Source organism: Schistocerca serialis, chromosome 6 (genome assembly GCF_023864345.2).
Source record: "Schistocerca serialis cubense isolate TAMUIC-IGC-003099 chromosome 6, iqSchSeri2.2, whole genome shotgun sequence".
Lineage (NCBI taxonomy): Eukaryota > Metazoa > Arthropoda > Insecta > Orthoptera > Acrididae > Schistocerca > Schistocerca serialis.
This window is the reverse complement of record NC_064643.1, coordinates 702,418,051-702,435,729: the sequence shown is the minus strand read 5'-3', so window position 1 is coordinate 702,435,729 and position 17,679 is coordinate 702,418,051. Positions and strand designations below refer to the sequence as shown.

General features: G+C 41.2%; 1 pseudogene; it reads left to right on the top strand.

The window, feature by feature from the left end:
- Nucleotides 1-4,644: 4,644 nt before the first annotated feature.
- LOC126485389 (5S ribosomal RNA) lies at nt 4,645-4,762 on the top strand (annotated as a pseudogene).
- The last annotated feature ends 12,917 nt before the right edge of the window (nt 4,763-17,679 follow it).

Below are 17,679 nucleotides of genomic sequence, written 5' to 3'. Positions count from 1 at the left end.
CCGTTTGATGCTTTTCTCGACAACCTGTAAATGCTTGAATGCTACAAAAAATCATCAATATTCTCTCCTATTGATTCTAATTTTTGAAACTCTGCTGAAAAATCATGTTGCAGTCGGGGATCATACTCTACTTCAGGATTACGAGTAGTCAGTGCCAAAGGGCGTAAAATGAGTTTGAACAAGACTTTTTTTTCCTTTCGTAATAGGATTTCCACTTCATGGCGTGTTGGTACAGCAACCAGTACGCAGAATGTAGTGAAAACATTAGTCTTGGATGCAGGATTGGCTTTATTGCTTCATTTATTCATGACGTCCGTTTCCACTGACATGAGGTATCTTCAGATTGACCAGTGTAGTGTTGGTAAGTGGGTTTCGGGTGCCACGATCAGGGCATCGGCAAACATAGACTGCCCTCGTCATATGTAGTGCAATATAATATAGTGCATCAGACAGGAAAACGAAGAACGGTGCCTCCAGGTTACTTACCATCTGACGGACTGTGTACAAGCCTGACCCTGCTTTGTATCCACTGATCCGTGTTACGTAGACCTGCAAGGTTATCGGAACATATGATGTGAGCACATACAATTTCACAAAAAGTTTTCAACAGAAGTTGTAGAGAATTCAATTCTGGAAAAATGATGGTAATAACGTTAACTGAAACTTTATGAATGTGTCAGATAATTTGCTTTTATTAATGCCATAGCATACCTGAATTCATGTTAAACCGAAGAAAACAAAGCTCAGTGTTAAGGAAGTTGTACAGTGTACATACAATTTCACAATATATTCACAACAAATGTTCAAAAATGTCTTCACCGAGTTCAACGCATTTAGCTGCACGTGTATGAACAAATTTCGTTGCTCGTTTCAGTTTCACAGGGTTGTTCTTAATTTCGTCTGTTGCATTCATAATGCGAGAAAGTAATGCCTCAGGTGTATTGACTTTGTCCTGATAAGCTATGTCTTTCATCCAACCCCATACACAAAAATCCATTGGTGTTAAATCCTGCGATCTGGGTGGCCACAGATATGTAGCACCACGACCAATCCATTTCTGGGGAAAATGTTCACTTAAATGTGTAATATCGTCGTTGGTGAAATGTGGAGTCGCGCCGTCGTGTTGACAATACTCATATATTTTCAATCGCGTAGCAAGTGGAACATCTTCGAGCAAGCGGGGTATTTCTTCTTGAAGGAATTGTAAGTACGTCTTGCCAGTTAGACGTCCTGGGAAAATGAATGGTCTAATAAAGTGTGTGTTGATCATACCACACCACACATTTAGGTGGGTGGGTGCAGAATGACGTCCCAACCCAACTCCTTTATAGTGTTTCTTATCAGTCTGACGGAATGTGGGTGGACATTATCGCGGATTATCATCACTACACTCAGTTTCCCTGGTCGTTGTTCTTGGATTGCGTCTGCAAGAAATTTCAGTTGTTGACAATAAATGTTAGCAGTGATGGTTACACGTCGGGGAAGCAATCCGTAGTACACAACACCGTCGCTATTCCACCCGATTCATGACATTATCTTTTGTGGATGCGGGCAGGTCTTTGTACGGGGAGCTGCTGCTTTGTTTGGGTTGAGCCATTCCTTTCTTTTCCCTATGTAAGCAAAAACACACCTTTCCTCATCACCCCTAACGATACAGTATAGGAATGGTCGGTGTTGTTCAGGAGCTAGTTGATGACGAGCATGCAGAGATGCACATACGGCCACCCCATGATTTTTGTGATTTTTGTATACAGTATGCGGTACCCACACAAACGATTTTTGAACCTTCCCCGTAGCATTCAAATGTCTCACGATGATGGACTGAACGCAGTTCATCACTTTTCGAGTCCTCCCGTACAAAGACATGGATTATAGTGGATTAAAGGTCGATTCACACTTGACGGAACGTCTCCGTCACGTCAAAACAGTCTCCCCTGCATTTCTAATCGCTCTGTCCACACTCGACGTCACCGGCCCGGAACGTCTCCGTAACGTCACAGTCACGCATTCTTTTGGAGAATGTTTCCCGTTCATGACGCCGAGTCGACGTGATGTACATCTCTGGTTCTTGCGAAGGACCGCCTCTATGTTTGCTCGAGCCATGTAAATATTTGGAAAGAGTGAGGTTATAGAGAGGAGAAATACGAACAATTTGGTTATGTAAGTATCAATTTTTTATTGCTCAAAGTTTCGCTTTGTTATTTAATCTAATTACATGTATCTTCCTGTGCTTCTTATTTTATTTTATTTCGTTGTTTGTTTAGACAATGGACTTCGACGAGTATTTAATACAATTAGTTTGTCTGAACCTCGAGGCCTTTTTTTGTAATCGTGGACTGGATCTTATTTAGCAAGAAAAAATTGCTGTTTCGACATCCTAAAATACTTGAAGAAGGACTGTTCCTCGTCTTCCAGCTCCTTGTATAGTGTATGGAACTCTCCGTCGCAGCCGGTCGGAGTGGCCGAGCGGTTCTAGGTGCTACAGTCTGGAACCGCGCGACCGCTGCGGTCGCAGGTTCGAATCCTGCCTCGGGCATGGATGTGTGTGATGTCCTAAGGTTAGTTAGGTTTAAGTAGTTCTAAGTCTAGGGGACTGATGACCTCAGAAGTTAAGTCCCATAGTGCTCACAGCCATTTGAACCATTTTTCTCCGTCGTTGTCTCTACGTTTCAACATAGTTCTAACCCACATCCTTCCCTGCTGCATTTCTTCTTCTTCATCAAGTGCTATCGCAATCACTGCCAAAATTCTTAAATTGAATTTAGGCATCTTCGCGCTTGCCGTAGTTCCTTCGTCAGTCGTCACAAAAACTGCAAATAAAGCCACACTGGTGAGAACCTTCTGTGCCGTCACAGTACGTTACGTTGACGTCCCGGGTTGTGCGAATGTTCGGACGATCTTGTGGCAATTCACGTTCCGTGACGTGACGGAGATGTTCTATGAAGTGTGAACCGACCTTAATGCGTTTAAACGATCTTCATGAAACCCCGAAACTCTTCCTGAACTCGAGAGTCACTAGAGTAAAAACGATTCTCCTTCAAACGAGAAAACCATTTTCTTGCCTTTCTCTGTACAGTGGCATTATCCTGGTTGTCCCCGCTGCTTTCACCCCTCTATTGAATTCAAACAGAAGAATACATCGGTTATGTTCCAATTTACCCACTTAGCACTCCATTTTCTAGCATCCACAGTTCCACTCAGTATCTCCAGATAACAAAATTACCATATGTACACTCAAATAGCAACAGTCAATTACAAAGAAAGTGGCAATCGATAAATAAACCGTAGCAAGCGGAATACTAAAACGCAAAACAAAAACGCTTCGGACTTATGCACCAACCTTATACTTAATGTAACAGAATTAAGTACCGTAATTACCTGACATTGTCAGAAGGGGAGCGATCTCCATATCAATGAAAAAAGGTTCCAAAATAGAAGTTTTATTGACAAGATAGTAGTTGATACATATCCCGCTTTCTAGTTTTGGCAGAGTCATATTGCTAGCTTCAGATCATCGGTTATATGAATTACATAGCTCCTACGTGTGGCACACTACCACCTGGCCACTGAAAACATGGACGAAACCTCAGGTAAAAGACACTCCTATGCAATACTAAGTACACTAAAATAAAAGCCATAACTGTATCAGCAAGGCACAGATTTGTCCGGTACACCAGATAGAGCGCATCCACTGCTCTCAGGTGTGTATATGTTGGTAATTGGCTCCGTAGCTCTGCCTGATATATTTGACAGTTTTGTGCCTTGCTGATATACTTACGGCTTTTATTTTAGTGTACTAAATGTTGCATGGGAGTGTCTTGGTGAATTTACCTTCATGTTTTCAGTGGGCAGATGGCAATGTGCAACACTTATTGGTTTTATGATTCACATATCCGATGATCTGAAAATGGAGGTACAACTTTGCTGGATCTAGTTATCATGTCTCAACTGCGGACTGGGCAATAAGACTTCTATTTTGGAAGCTTTTTTACATAAATTTAAATGTATTTATCAGGACCGTAAACTTGTACAGAGTGAAACGTGGACGGTTACAGCTGAGACAAGAAGAGAACTTGAAAGGTATACACACAGTGTAAATTAATTCAAGTTTTGTAAGAAAATATTGTATTGAACCAGAGATGGTCAAATGTACGAGTAGTATCGATTATGTAGTAGCGTCGCTGCTCAACAGCGATCGCTGATTCAAGGTGTTAATGGGTAATGTGTTAGAGTAACTTCAGATCGAGAGATGTATTGCGGAGTATCAAGTGTAAAATCATGTTGTTTCTGATGTGTTCTGGATATATAATTAATCGCAACGGGCAGTAGTGATTTTTTATTTGCAAGATACTCTGATGTTCGCTAACTGTGAAAGGAATCTCAACAGACGTAGGAAATAATTAAGGTAAAGAAAGTTGTTTTGTTCCTAATGCAATGCACGTATTCATAAGTGATGATTGAGACAATGATTTTGTAAAGCAAATTGTTAATGTATAATCAGTTTATTGTGTTAATTGTTAGCATTATTAATTTTCAAAGAGTCAAAATACAAGTTTTTGGAGTTAGTACCATATTGTTACTTACCCCAAGTCAATACCAGATCCCAGATCTATGTAATTTTTGGATCACTACTTTTCTCAAGGGGGCAACGGCCTTGCCGCAGTGGATACACCGGTTCCCGTCAGATCACCGAAGTTAAGCGCTGTCGGGCGTGGCCAGCACTTGGATGGGTGACCATCCGGGCCGCCATGCACTCTTGCCAGTTTTCGGGGTGCACTCAGCCTCGTGATGCCAATTGAGGAGCTACTCGACCGAATAGTAGCGGCTCCGGTCAAAGAAAACCATCATACGGGAGAGCGCTGTGCTGACAACATGCCCCTCCTATCTGAATCCTCAGCTGAGGATGACACTGCAGTCGGATGGTCCCGATGGGCCACCTGTGGCCTGAAGACGGAGTGCTTACTTACTTTACTTTCCTCAAGAAGTTATTGTCTCACTCGTATTCGATTTAATTAAAATGTATGCTAATCGGCAGCCTTGCACAATAGCTGTTTGCGAACTATGCAATTTAAAATACTAAAAAGAGAAGTGTGAAGAGCGTTACCATTGTGTAGGTAAAGGTAAGAAATATTATTTCAGGATAGCATTCATTAAGCACAGAAACCAAATTGATCAAGTTTTGTTTTATTACCAGGGTCAATTTCAGGTCAATAGTGTTGCATCACTATAATAATATCAATATAATAATTCCAATCCCAAAGAAAGCAGGTGTTGACAGACGTGAAAATTACCGAACTATCAGTTTAATAAGCCACAGCTGCAAAATACTAAGACGAATTCTTTACAGACGAATGGAAAAACTACTAGAAGCTGACCTCGGGGAAGATCAGTTTGGATTCCGTAGAAACACTGGAACACGTGAGGCAATACTGACCTTACGACTTATCTTAGAAGAAAGATTAAGGAAAGGCAAACCTACGTTTCTAGCATTTGTAGACTTAGAGAAAGCTTTTGACAATGTTGACTGGAATACTCTCTTTCAAATTCTAAAGGTGGCAGGGGTAAAATACAGGGAGCGAAAGTCTATTTACAATTTGTACAGAAACCAGATGGCAGTTATAAGAGTCGAGGGACATGAAAGGGAAGCAGTGGTTGGGAAGGGAGTAAGACAGGGTTGTAGCCTCTCCCCGATGTTATTCAATCTGTATATTGAGCAAGCAGTAAAGGAAACAAAAGAAAAATTCGGAAAAGGTATTAAAATCCATGGAGAAGAAATAAAAACTTTGAGGTTCGCCGATGACATTGTAATTCTGTTAGAGACAGCAAAGGACTTGGAAGAGCAGTTGAATGGAATGGACAGTGTCTTGAAAGGAGGATATAAGATGAACATCAACAAAAGCAAAACGAGAATAATGGAATGTAGTCGAATTAAGTTGGGCGATGCTGAGGGAATTAGATTAGGAAATGAGACACTTAAAGTAGCAAAGGAGTTTTGCTATTTGGGGAGCAAAATAACTGATGATGGTCGAAGTAGAGAGGATATAAAATGTAGACTGGCAATGGCAAGGAAAGCGTTTCTGAAGAAGAGAAATTTGTTAACATCGAGTATAGATTTAAGTGTCAGGAAGTCATTTCTGAAGTATTTGTATGGAGTGTAGCCATGTATGGAAGTGAAACATGGACGATACATAGTTTGTACAAGAAGAGAATAGAAGCTTTCGAAATGTGGTGCTACAGAGGAATGCTGAAGATTAGATGGGTAGATCACATAACTAATGAGGAAGTATTGAATAGGAATGGGGAGAAGAGAAGTTTGTGGCACAACTTGACCAGAAGAAGGGATCGGTTGGTAGGACATGTTCTGAGGCATCAAGGGATCACCAATTTAGTATTGGAGGGCAGCGTGAAGGGTAAAAATCGTAGAGGGAGACCAAGAGATGAATACACTAAGCAGATTCAGAAGGATGTAGGTTGCAGTAGGTACTGGGAGATGAAGAGGCTTGCACAGGATAGAGTAGCATGGAGAGCTGCATCAAACCAGCCTCAGGACTGAAGACCACAACAACAACAACAGTGTTGCATCAGATTCAGTTTTTGTGTTACGTAAATTCATGCAGTTTTGGTTTGGATTGAAGTTGACATTTTACATTCTCGCGGCTAAATTAAATTTACATTCTCGCAGTCAGAAAAGTTGAGTACAGGGCAAAGAGCATAAGCGACGAGATAAAATACAGGTTCACATGTCATTCCCATTCTAACAGCAGTGTTTCAGACTTCTGTCAGTTACGTAGTTTCAATCACATTTCAAACGCACATGTTTCAAACTGAAGTTTCTGAAATGTGGTGCTACTGGAGCTTTCTCAAGTTTAGATAAGCAAATCGTGTAGCCAATCAGGAAGTAATGAATCGGCTTGAGAAAATAAATTTATGGCAGAACGTGACTAAACGGAGGAATCAGTGATAGGAGCACCCTGAGAAATTAAGAAATTGTCAGTTTTGGTAATTGGGGGAAAGTGTGTGGGAGGTGAGCGGGTGAAGAGTGTAAAGGGAGGACAAGGACTGACTGTAGAAAGAAAACCGAAGATGATTGGCTATACCAAGTAGACTGAAAATTATTTATGTTGCAGTAGTTATGCAGAGATAGATTTGTGCAGGACAGACTAGCAAGGAGAGCTGCGTCAAACTAGTCTTTGAACTGAAGACCACAGCACAATACAGCTTATTTATTATGCTCCGATTATCCCAGCAACCGTTGTCCATCGTGGCGATAAATATGTCATAGGCTACAATTTTACTTCTGTTTTCCAAAGCATGTTGGGGTACCGCGAATCTATCTGGATAATAAAGTCGCAGACAACTCACATATGGCGTTGTTCTACCGTGCACATGGCCTGGCCGATGTAATACTATCCAATCTCGCATCATTTTTGTTAATGCCGGGAGTTCAATGGCCCACGTTACTATTCACAGATCGTCTTAGTTAGTTGTCGGGATTCGAAGCCACGTGCCTTTAGGAGCCGGCAAATCGCCCCTTTACTGAAATAAAGGGAGGGTAGACTCGACTTTTTCAACTTTTTACCCCCCTCCTCGACGGTGCTGTGGATGCTGTCCTTGTGAAGACTTACCGGATTTTCTTGCGAGATTTGATGGTTGTAGTGGCCATCCGCACTGGAACCGTTTCTTAGGTAGTTCAGTTCTTGTGTCAAATTTTCGGCGTCAGAGACGGCTTCCACTACCATATCTCTACCACAGTGAGCTGTTGGTCTAGGTGGCGATGGCTGCGAGCGTACAGATACAAGTTGAATATCTACCATCGTTTTGAAAAATGCTACTAAATGCTCCGTTAAAATGTTGAAGCAAGTTGTACCCTGATTTCTAGTCAATTTTCAAACATGGTTTCCTGATAACACTATCTGACTCGCAAATTCTAACGACAATGTTAGTACTTTCGGAAGGCGCACCATTTAAGAGTTTCTAAATTAGACATATTAATTGGTTTTCGGGAGGATTGCTGCTGATTTAATGCATGACTGTGTATTGAGTTTCGTGTTAAGCTCGAGGAAGGTTATGTATTTGTGTTCTGTAAGCTACGAAATTAAGCTCCCATACTAAAACCTTTCAACTCCTATCAAATAATAACGAAATTTATGTTGAAGATAGCAGTCTGACGAGGTGTTTTCTCAGAACTGCAGGCATCAGCAAACTGCGACTCGACGACTTGCTTGATAGCTGTAAATGTCACCAAAGACAAGAAGATAAGACGTAACGAAGTAATGCAAGTGCATTTCTTGGTGTAGCGAAACAGTAAAAAGGGGATGGGGCATCATAGTGAAAAACAGCATCGATGCAAGCATGTACAGCTTAGTTGTCGCAAGATAGGTCAAAGGAAAGTTTTTAATGTTATCAAAGGACGAACGTAAATTGCGCCAGAATGATATTATAATACTTATAAGTGCTGTACAACATAGATAACCCCTCTGTCTGCCTATCCCCCCTCCACCCCGTTTCATCCATCTTCTCCTCTAACCTATCTCTGTCCATTTGCTCCCCCCCCCCCCCCTCTATCTTTCACGGCCTCCTCTCTCCTCTTTCGATCTTCTCCTTCCTTTTCTGTCTTTCCATCTCTGCATCTCCTCTTCCCACTGTCGCCCTGCCGCCTGTCTTCTCTGTCCATCACATCGTTATAACTCCCATTCCTATCCCAATGGGAGTTTGTTGGTTTTTACCTTGCAGCATTTTTTCCAGGTAGTGAGTAGCAAATTTGGTTGAAATCGACCCAGGAACTCAGAGGAAGATGGTAAACATATGGTCTATGTGACGTATATTGCACACATGTACGTCTGATTCCCCGCTTTTTTCATGATACGGTCTCGGAGAAGCTGTTCAATACATCTGTGGTATTCAGCCGTGAGGTTTGATTTTATTCCCTGTAACACTTTGAAGAAATTATTGGCTCGCTGCAGTACTGATTATCGCGACCTGGTTGACACAATGAACAGCACAAAGAAGAGACAAACTGTACTCCATAGATTTAAAAGTATTCCAAGTCAACTAAATACGGGAAATAAATACCAACAGATAGTTTTCAAATATTTTTGCTTCTCCCCTTCTTATCCTCATGATACTACCACAGTATTTTTATACAAACAGTAAGTCATGCACCTAGCAAATTTGGTTGAAACTGCTCCAGCTGCTTGTGAATTGTGCATCAATGTCAGCTGCTATTCATTCCCACCCCTATTGGATGCAGGTGGTTCTTAACTACACCGTGTTCCTTTCCAGGAAGTAAGTAAACAGTAAGCCCCAGATTCTTTAAAGAACCGATCACCCCAGTATAAAACAGCTACAATCATCTGATTACTTTGCAAATGAGTTATTGTGTTAAATATTTGACGTTAAGTACGTAAGCGAGGAGAAGTTTTGGGAAAGGTTTGAAATTACGTTGCCCATTTGAGGGATAGAGGTCATATATGATGATCATGATGATGTCCTATACTTCGGGGAGCGTAGGGGGACGATGCGGGAGACCCGCACCGCCGATTAGGCAAGGTCCTAGTGGAGGTGGTTTGCCATTGCCTTCCTCCGACCGTAATGGGGGTGAATGATGATGATGAAGACGACACAACAACACCCAGTCATCTCGAGGCAGGGAAAATCCCTGACCCCGCCGGGAATCGAACCCGGGACCCCGTGCGCAAGAAGCGAGAACGCTACCGCAGGACCACAATTATTGAACTATATGAAAAAAACGTAAATTAGTTACCGACTACGGCGTGCACACACTGTTCTGAACATGTAAACGTCACTACAGATATTCGGATTTAGGTTACGATAAGTTCGATATGCCTGCTATCATTGGCGGTGATGTGGCGCAGTCGAATAGCGAAATTCTACAAGACCCGCTGAAGTGTAGGAACATCGTCGCTGTCGATGACCTTCTGGATGGCTGTTTTGAGCTCAGCAATGGTTCAAAAATGGCTCTGAGCACTGTGGGACTCAACTGCTGAGGTCATTAGTCCCCGAGAACTTAGAACTAGTTAAACCTAACTAACCTAAGGACATCACAGACATCCGTGCCCGAGGCAGGATTCGAACCTGCGACCGTAGCGGTCTTGCGGTTCCAGACTGCAGCGCCTTTAACCGCACGGCCACTTCGGCCGGCTGCTGAGCAATGGTTTTGGGGATATTGCTGTACACCTTGTCTTTAACATAGCCCCACAAAAAGGAGTAGCGTGGGATCAGATCCGGAGAATATGGCAGCCAATCGAATGCTGAAGATTAGATGCGTAGATCACATAGCTAATGAGGAGGTACTGAATAGAATTGGGGAGAAGAGGAATTTGTGGCACGAACTGACTAGAAGAAGGGATCGGTTGGTAGGACACGTTCTGAGGCATCAAGGGATCGCCAATTTAGTACTGGAGGGAAGTGTGGAGGACAAATATCGAAGAGAGAGACCAAGAGATGAATGTACTAAGCAGATTCAGAAGGATGTAGGTTTGCAGTAGTTGCTTGGAGATGAAGAAGCTTGCACAGGATACAGTAGCATGGAGAACTGCATCAAACCAGTCTCTGTACTGAATACCACAGGAACAAGACAATTCCTGGGATGGAGGTAGAACTTTGGGCCTCAGTCCATCAGTAGATAAAAAGTTCTAGGTTGATGCACAACGTTATTCCTAGGTGTGTTTAGTCATGTTAGTGTGATTGCTGAATTGTGTAATTCCTTATATAATTTGTCAAAAATGGTCATTGAAGTAATTTTATATAAAGTCAAGGGTCGATACACTAAGAAGTTGAGATGTCTGTCTTTGCCTTATCATCATGTTTATCTTTCCATTATTGCCTTTGGAATCAGTAATGTACCCGAAAATGGGTTTATAACCCGAAACCAAGGTTTTGCTGTAACCATAATAAAATTTGTGAAACGAATAGTGTTTGTTTAGTTTATTCACAGTGTTTCACCGAGAACCCAATGTTGATTCAATTAAAAAGAGCAGGGAAATTTGCTATTGCACTTAGTTTGTTGTGTCAGGAAGTATACCATGGGATGTAATTACATGTCTGTGAAACTTAATTTTTTCTTGTCCGAATTTTGTTTTCTGCCGGTTGGCAGTTACCTCTGCCTGATATAATTTATTTAACACCTTCCTCTATCAGATCGATATGGTTTGACCGTGTTTGTGTTGCTGTTAGCAAATCATTCACAAACAATGTCATCTGGTTGAGCATCTGAGGTCTTAGGACCTGATACGAATACACCTGAACTCACAGTAAGACCAAAAGTCAGCAGTTTAAATTGATCGAACCTCCTGGAATGTATAAACACTGTACGTATATGACGGTGGTTCTATTGCCAGGGGTATTTGCCAGTATGAATTATGAAGGTCAATAATCGTTAGGTGTTTCAGCCCGCGGAACTTTTGGATCAACTGATACGTGCTGTCAGGTCTCATTTGTACAGGCACAAAATAAACCGATTTACAGTATATCTCCTAAGACTAATCTGACATTTCCAGCAGTTTTCACCACTACAAGGGGTGGACTACTCTGAAGCGCCAAAGAAACTGGTATAGGCACGTAAATTCAAATACAGAGATATGTGAACAGGCAGAATACGGCGCTGCGGTCGGCAACGCCTACATAAGACAAGTGTCTGGCGCAGTTACCTCGGTTAGTGCTGCAATAACTCTGCTTGAGCGGGGCACAAGTGTACGAATTCTTTCCCGCCCAGTTCCTTCGTCCCACCAGCCACGCCTTGCCCGCCACGTTTTCTGCTTATTCCATTCCTGTCAACGACCCCTTCACTCCCGGTCGACCATCACGCCAGAGAACCTCCGACGCTTTCCAGCACGAAGAGAGGTCATTGCCACTTGATGCGACTATCGATAAAAGCCGACATGGCACAGTGTGATCCGAAGTAGGTGGAAGTATTTTATTTTAACAGTTTGAGAGAAAACTATATATTTTAACTGCGTACGCCAACAATACTGATAACCAATTCCACAATAATTTTTTTAATAGCAGTTACAGTCTAAGGTTCTAAATTGATGGAAGAATACCTGGCAGTTGGTTGTATCTGAAGATCATTATGTTGTGGCTTTATGAGACCGTTGTTTTCTGGCTTGACTCTTGCGAGTTCCGGAACACCACTACACACAGACTAGCTGTTGCGCAATAATACAGCTTACCGATTGAGCCTAGAGAAATCTATGAAGAGCCTTCAAACGGTTGGATTATTAGTAAAATTCAAATATTTCATCATATCATTAACACAATAGGGAACTGTAGATGTAATATAATTTAATTTGGCTGTGAGACATTTGAACCTCAACTTTATGCACGATAATGACAGAAGCTGAAGAAATGGATTAAAATTTGTGCTACAGCTGGGACTTAAACCCAGACCTCCTTGCTTACTAGAAAGGTGTACTGGCCATTACACCACTGCACAGTCTACCATAGTCCAATACCGTCCCTATCACACCCTTCAATTCATGTCTTCAGCTTATTTTCCCGTTCTTATATCGTCAATACTGCCGAGGCTCCTGTGGGGTGCTGTTCCAAGCAAGGAGCCCTGAGTTCAAACCAGAGCTGTGGCACAAATTGAGACCTGATGGTCAAGGAAGGCAGGATTCGGTTACGATGGTGGATGGGGCCGTAATCAGTTACTATTGGTTGGCTTTTCTTTTGATCACTCACAATTTATTTAAAATCGACAACAAATTAAAATAATGGCAATAATTTAAGAACAATTTCACGGCTGAAGGCCTTAATGGCAAAAAATTAAGAATTGATTAAACTTGCTGCAACTTAAAATTACCGTTATTAAAATATAAAAGACGAGTGACCAAGGTCTTAAAGCTCGCTGCAAAAACTGCCAAATTAAAATTTTAAGACAAGTAACGACACTCACGGCTGAAGGCCTTAATGGCACGCAATCAATTAGGAATTGTTTCACGGCTGAAGGCCTTAATGGCAATAAATTAAGAATAGTTTAACTTGTTGCACCTTACGAACTACAGTTATTAAAATACTGAAAACAAATCACCAAGGTCTTAAAGGTTAACTGCTAAAATACAATTGCCACATAGAATTTTAAGACAAGTAGCGACAGTCACGGCTGAAGGCATTTAACGCCAAGAATGGCAATTACTAAAAAAATTTAACAAACATACTGTCAAACAGCAAAGCAAAAGCAAAAGTTAATTTAAAAGAGAGGCAACTGATCACCAAACAGGCGAGACTAATTGATTCAAACCTTGGTAGCACCACCGTTTAAACTTGCTGTAACGCCAAGAATGGCAATTATATTTCAAAAAATAGAAACATATAATAAAACAGCAAATATAATAACAAGGTTAATTCAAAAGGACAAGCAACTGATCACCAAACAGGTGAGACAAATGATGGTAACTTGGTAATACAATCATAAAATAATAACACAATAATAAAACACAAGGGCTAGTCACAGACGGTGCTCCAGGAATCAACCTCTGAGTAGGTCAGGCAAAAAACACTATCGCGAGTGATGAGAAAGGCCGCCAAGAGTTGCATTCACTTCAGAAGATGGTAACTGAGACTAGTGGCAGTCTAACGAGTGAGTAATGATAATCTGCTGAAGCTACCTAACGGACGATAACCAATGCAACGATGGAACACCACGCCAAAGCCAGAATCGGCGGTCAGCACTACGTCCTCAGAATGCCGTGTTTAGAGCGCCCGAAAGGAGAAAGGCACCACTACTACCAGAGTAGAAGGAAACAGCAACCGACCTACAAATTAAGGAAACTGTCAAAACTACACCCCTTACCGGACAGCAGCGGCAAGGCGAGGAAACGTACACTGCCGTTACATACACTAACTCCAGGGCAGGTCACTGGGGCCTTAGTGGCCACCAGGCAGGAAAAATACGGCTGGTTGAACTTAACAAATAGTAACACATAGAATGCAGCAATTGGTAACAAGAGGTCGAGGACAGCTAATTAGATCCGCCTTCCCCAAGCACTCCACTCGCTGCTCTTCATCTCGGCCACACTGTGAGCAGCAACACGAACCCAAGTCACTGGAGAATCGAGACATCTCACAATGGCGGAGGTTTCACTACTATAATTATAATCCACTCCACGTAAAGCTTGTTGGATCCGGTTGACGTGTAGGTCGTGTACCCTCGCGACCACAGCCCTTCCATCCGGCAGTGTATGCATGCCGCCAGCGGTCCCGGCGTGTCCTCACACTGCACTCTTAGTTCCTCTGGAGTCCCCAACCGAAGTGCTCACTCACATACCTGGAAGAACAACTACATCACCCCAAAGATAGGGCAACACTTACTACATATCGATAACGCCGCTATAGCCACTAGCGGACAGGCAACATTTGCGAAACCAAGTGGCGCCATTCAACACAAGAAGAATACAAACAACCGCAACCATGCCAACTAAACGATACGGTCTGGCCTCCAACGGAGGACGAAAACCTACAACAGCACCAACACGAGCCGCAGCACAACTCACAAATTTTAATTAATCTATTCAGATTCTGTCATTATCACAGGACACAACTTGTAGAAAAAAAAAGGAATCAATAATGAGTTCCCTATGACGATATCTACACTGTGAGACTCTGACATCACTATGGAGAAGATTTCATTGCTCTTGTCCTGACCCTAGAATTTCTGTTTTGTCCTTCGACAAACCAAGGTCTTGAATGGCATCATTCAATCCCAGTTGACTAAGTCTGGGAGATTTGTCATCTTTTTCGTGAAAATCAGACTCATGAGATGTGGAAAGCTTGTCTTTTTTTTCTTCTTCCACGCCATCTTCATCTTCTACTTGAGATTCACAACTTTGGGGAGTAGTGGGAACTAGCAAACTATCTGAACATGCAGTAGGTCGAATAGCAGATTGAAGGTCGGGGTACTGAACAGTTCTTCCATTTTTCCATTGACAATCCTACCTTTATACGCAGAGTCAAACAGGAACAACAGTTATCTGTATGGTTTGTAGGTTCCCACCAAATAATATGCGTAGCAGAAGATATAGATCGTTCTTTTGTTCTTAAAAAGAATTTTTAGGCCGTTCTCGCCGTATAACTGAACAAAAGTGAAACGTCCCTTTTGAACAATTATACAGGACTGTGCTTAAACTGACACACAATATTTTGTTAGCGCAACGCAATCTGACTTTCAAAATTCCCTACAAAAGAATGGCCCTGACTAACATTAAACTATGCCTTTCACAAATCACTTACCTCACAAAAATCTTCGCTGCTCAAGCTACTGCAATACAGCGAGCGCCACTACTGCCAGCTTGATATCATCATATATAAATATAGCAGTTCATGACAAATTTCAAAACTCCGCCATCTCTCTCTCCACATCCACCACTGCTGGCGGCTCACCTCCAACTGCGCGACGCTACGCGCTGTTAACAGCCCAGCTGCCCAACACTACAATGGCGAGTATTACAACAATGCAAAGCAGCCACAGACTGCTCACAGCACAGCCAGTGATTTTCATACAGAGGTGGCGTTACCAATAAAAAAACCTAAACAGCCTACTTACATAGCCCCCATGCTCCCCACAAAAGAATTTTACAAATTGGCTTGGGCAGTGGCCAATACACATTTGAAAAAAATTTTCATAATTACAATAACAAAGAAATCAAATGCACACACTTATTGATACAATGTTGGTCAAAAGCTCAAATTTTCTCACAGTCCATAAAGACAGTCCTGATCGTTCATTACGGTAAAATAGTAGTGTTTTTCTCAAAGTCTGAGCAGTAGAAGAAAATGCACACAGAAGTAGTGGATTTCCATGCAGTCTTGAAGAAGTAGTGTTGTCCTTCCAACGGAAAGACAGTGCTGACTCTCGACATGCAGACAAGTAATGGGTCACAACAGAGCAAACCCACAGCAGAGTCATTCGAAGTTTTGAAGAATATTGGTAGGTAGGTCATCACAGAGTAGACCCACTGTAGTCCTGGTAGGGATTATGGTATTGGTGGGCCACCAGAGGTGCAGACCCACTGCAGTCCTTGTAGAAATAATGGTATTGATGGGTCATCAAAGATGTAGACCCACTGTAGTCCTTGTAGAGATGGCCAGCAGCCATCTGTTGGAACTGTGCAGGTGCACAATCACCATCGAAGAGTCTTGTGGACAATATAGCAAGTCCATGAACCACCACTCGTGCACTCACAAAAAAAATTTTTTTGAAATGTCCTTAGAACCAGCAATGCTGTTATCCAGTCCCTTGCTGAATTATTAACACACGTGCAAACACTAACAGTCCCTACTTCTCACATATTGTCCATATACTATGACCAACAGAAACGTGTGCAGTGAAATGTAACTTAATTTGAAGAACTGGTGTCTATACAATTTTATAACATAAGAATACAATAACAAAGGTACAAAACACATCATTAAAAACATAATAATACAGATAACATTTGTAGTAATAGGGGCTTTACAAAAGAATAGAAATAAACATATACATCAGTGTTACAGGAATTATGACATAAGTAAATACATAAAAGATCAGAATAACTTTTGAAACATCAACTTTACACATGAGCATTAAAACAAAATAGAATTAATAATGTCTAACATCTTTACAAAGTAAATAACATATTATTAATGCAAATTATATTTGAGGATAACAGTATTCCTCATCATAGTTCATGTAGCTGAGTATGAGAAAAATTCTACAACATAAGTCTGATGAGGTAAACATATAAAGACAGGAAGAACATATATACACAAGGGTACCCAAACACATAGTGGGATAACACAAAAGGAAAGGACAGGGTTTGTTTCATTGCAGTATTTTGCAAACAAAACTTTCTTTGCTTCTTGGAGATCTCCCTTCATTCATCATTATTCCCAAAAGTCCTATCTAAGCCTGCCTTCTGTATTTTGTTCACATCCTCTGTCAAAAATAGTTTTTCTCTCTGCTTTCTGTATTCTGTTCACATCCTCTGTCAATAATAGTTTTTCTCCACTCTACAGTATCCTTTTTATTTTGCCAGACCATTTTCTGACAGCTTCTCAATGCATTTCTTATAAATTTATAATAGTTAGTTTCTTATATAGTCTCCTCCTCTTAAGCTAACTTAAATCTACTGAGCTCAGATGCTAAACTAAGGGACGAGGCAATGCAGCAGCACATAACAAATTAACACAAACAGCAATGCAAAAAAAATGGAAAATTGCAAAGCAAGCTACAGGAAATATAAATTACCAAGCAATGCAACATTACAACTAATATGAGCCAATGTACAGTAACAAGAAAAATAAGTCAGTAGTAAAACTAGCTTAACAGAGTAACACAATTTAAAATTCAGTAGCACTATGCCTGGCAAACAGCAGCAGCAAATATAAAAAATATAAAAGTTATATCTATACATGACATAGCTCAAGCAGAAAAAAAATATTACACTAAAAATGGCCATGTCTAATACCTATGTCACATCGTAACACTAGAGTGATGCATCACAATTTATTCTACAAAAGAAATTACCAAGTACTTGAAAAGAAAATTATGAATGCAGTTCCTGTGAAGGTAAATGTCGCTTTGTGCTCCCTCATTTTTTTGAAAAAAATTATTATATACTCGATCTGTAGACAGAAAATATTTATATTAGTACATCTATAAAATTTTATTTTAACCAATGC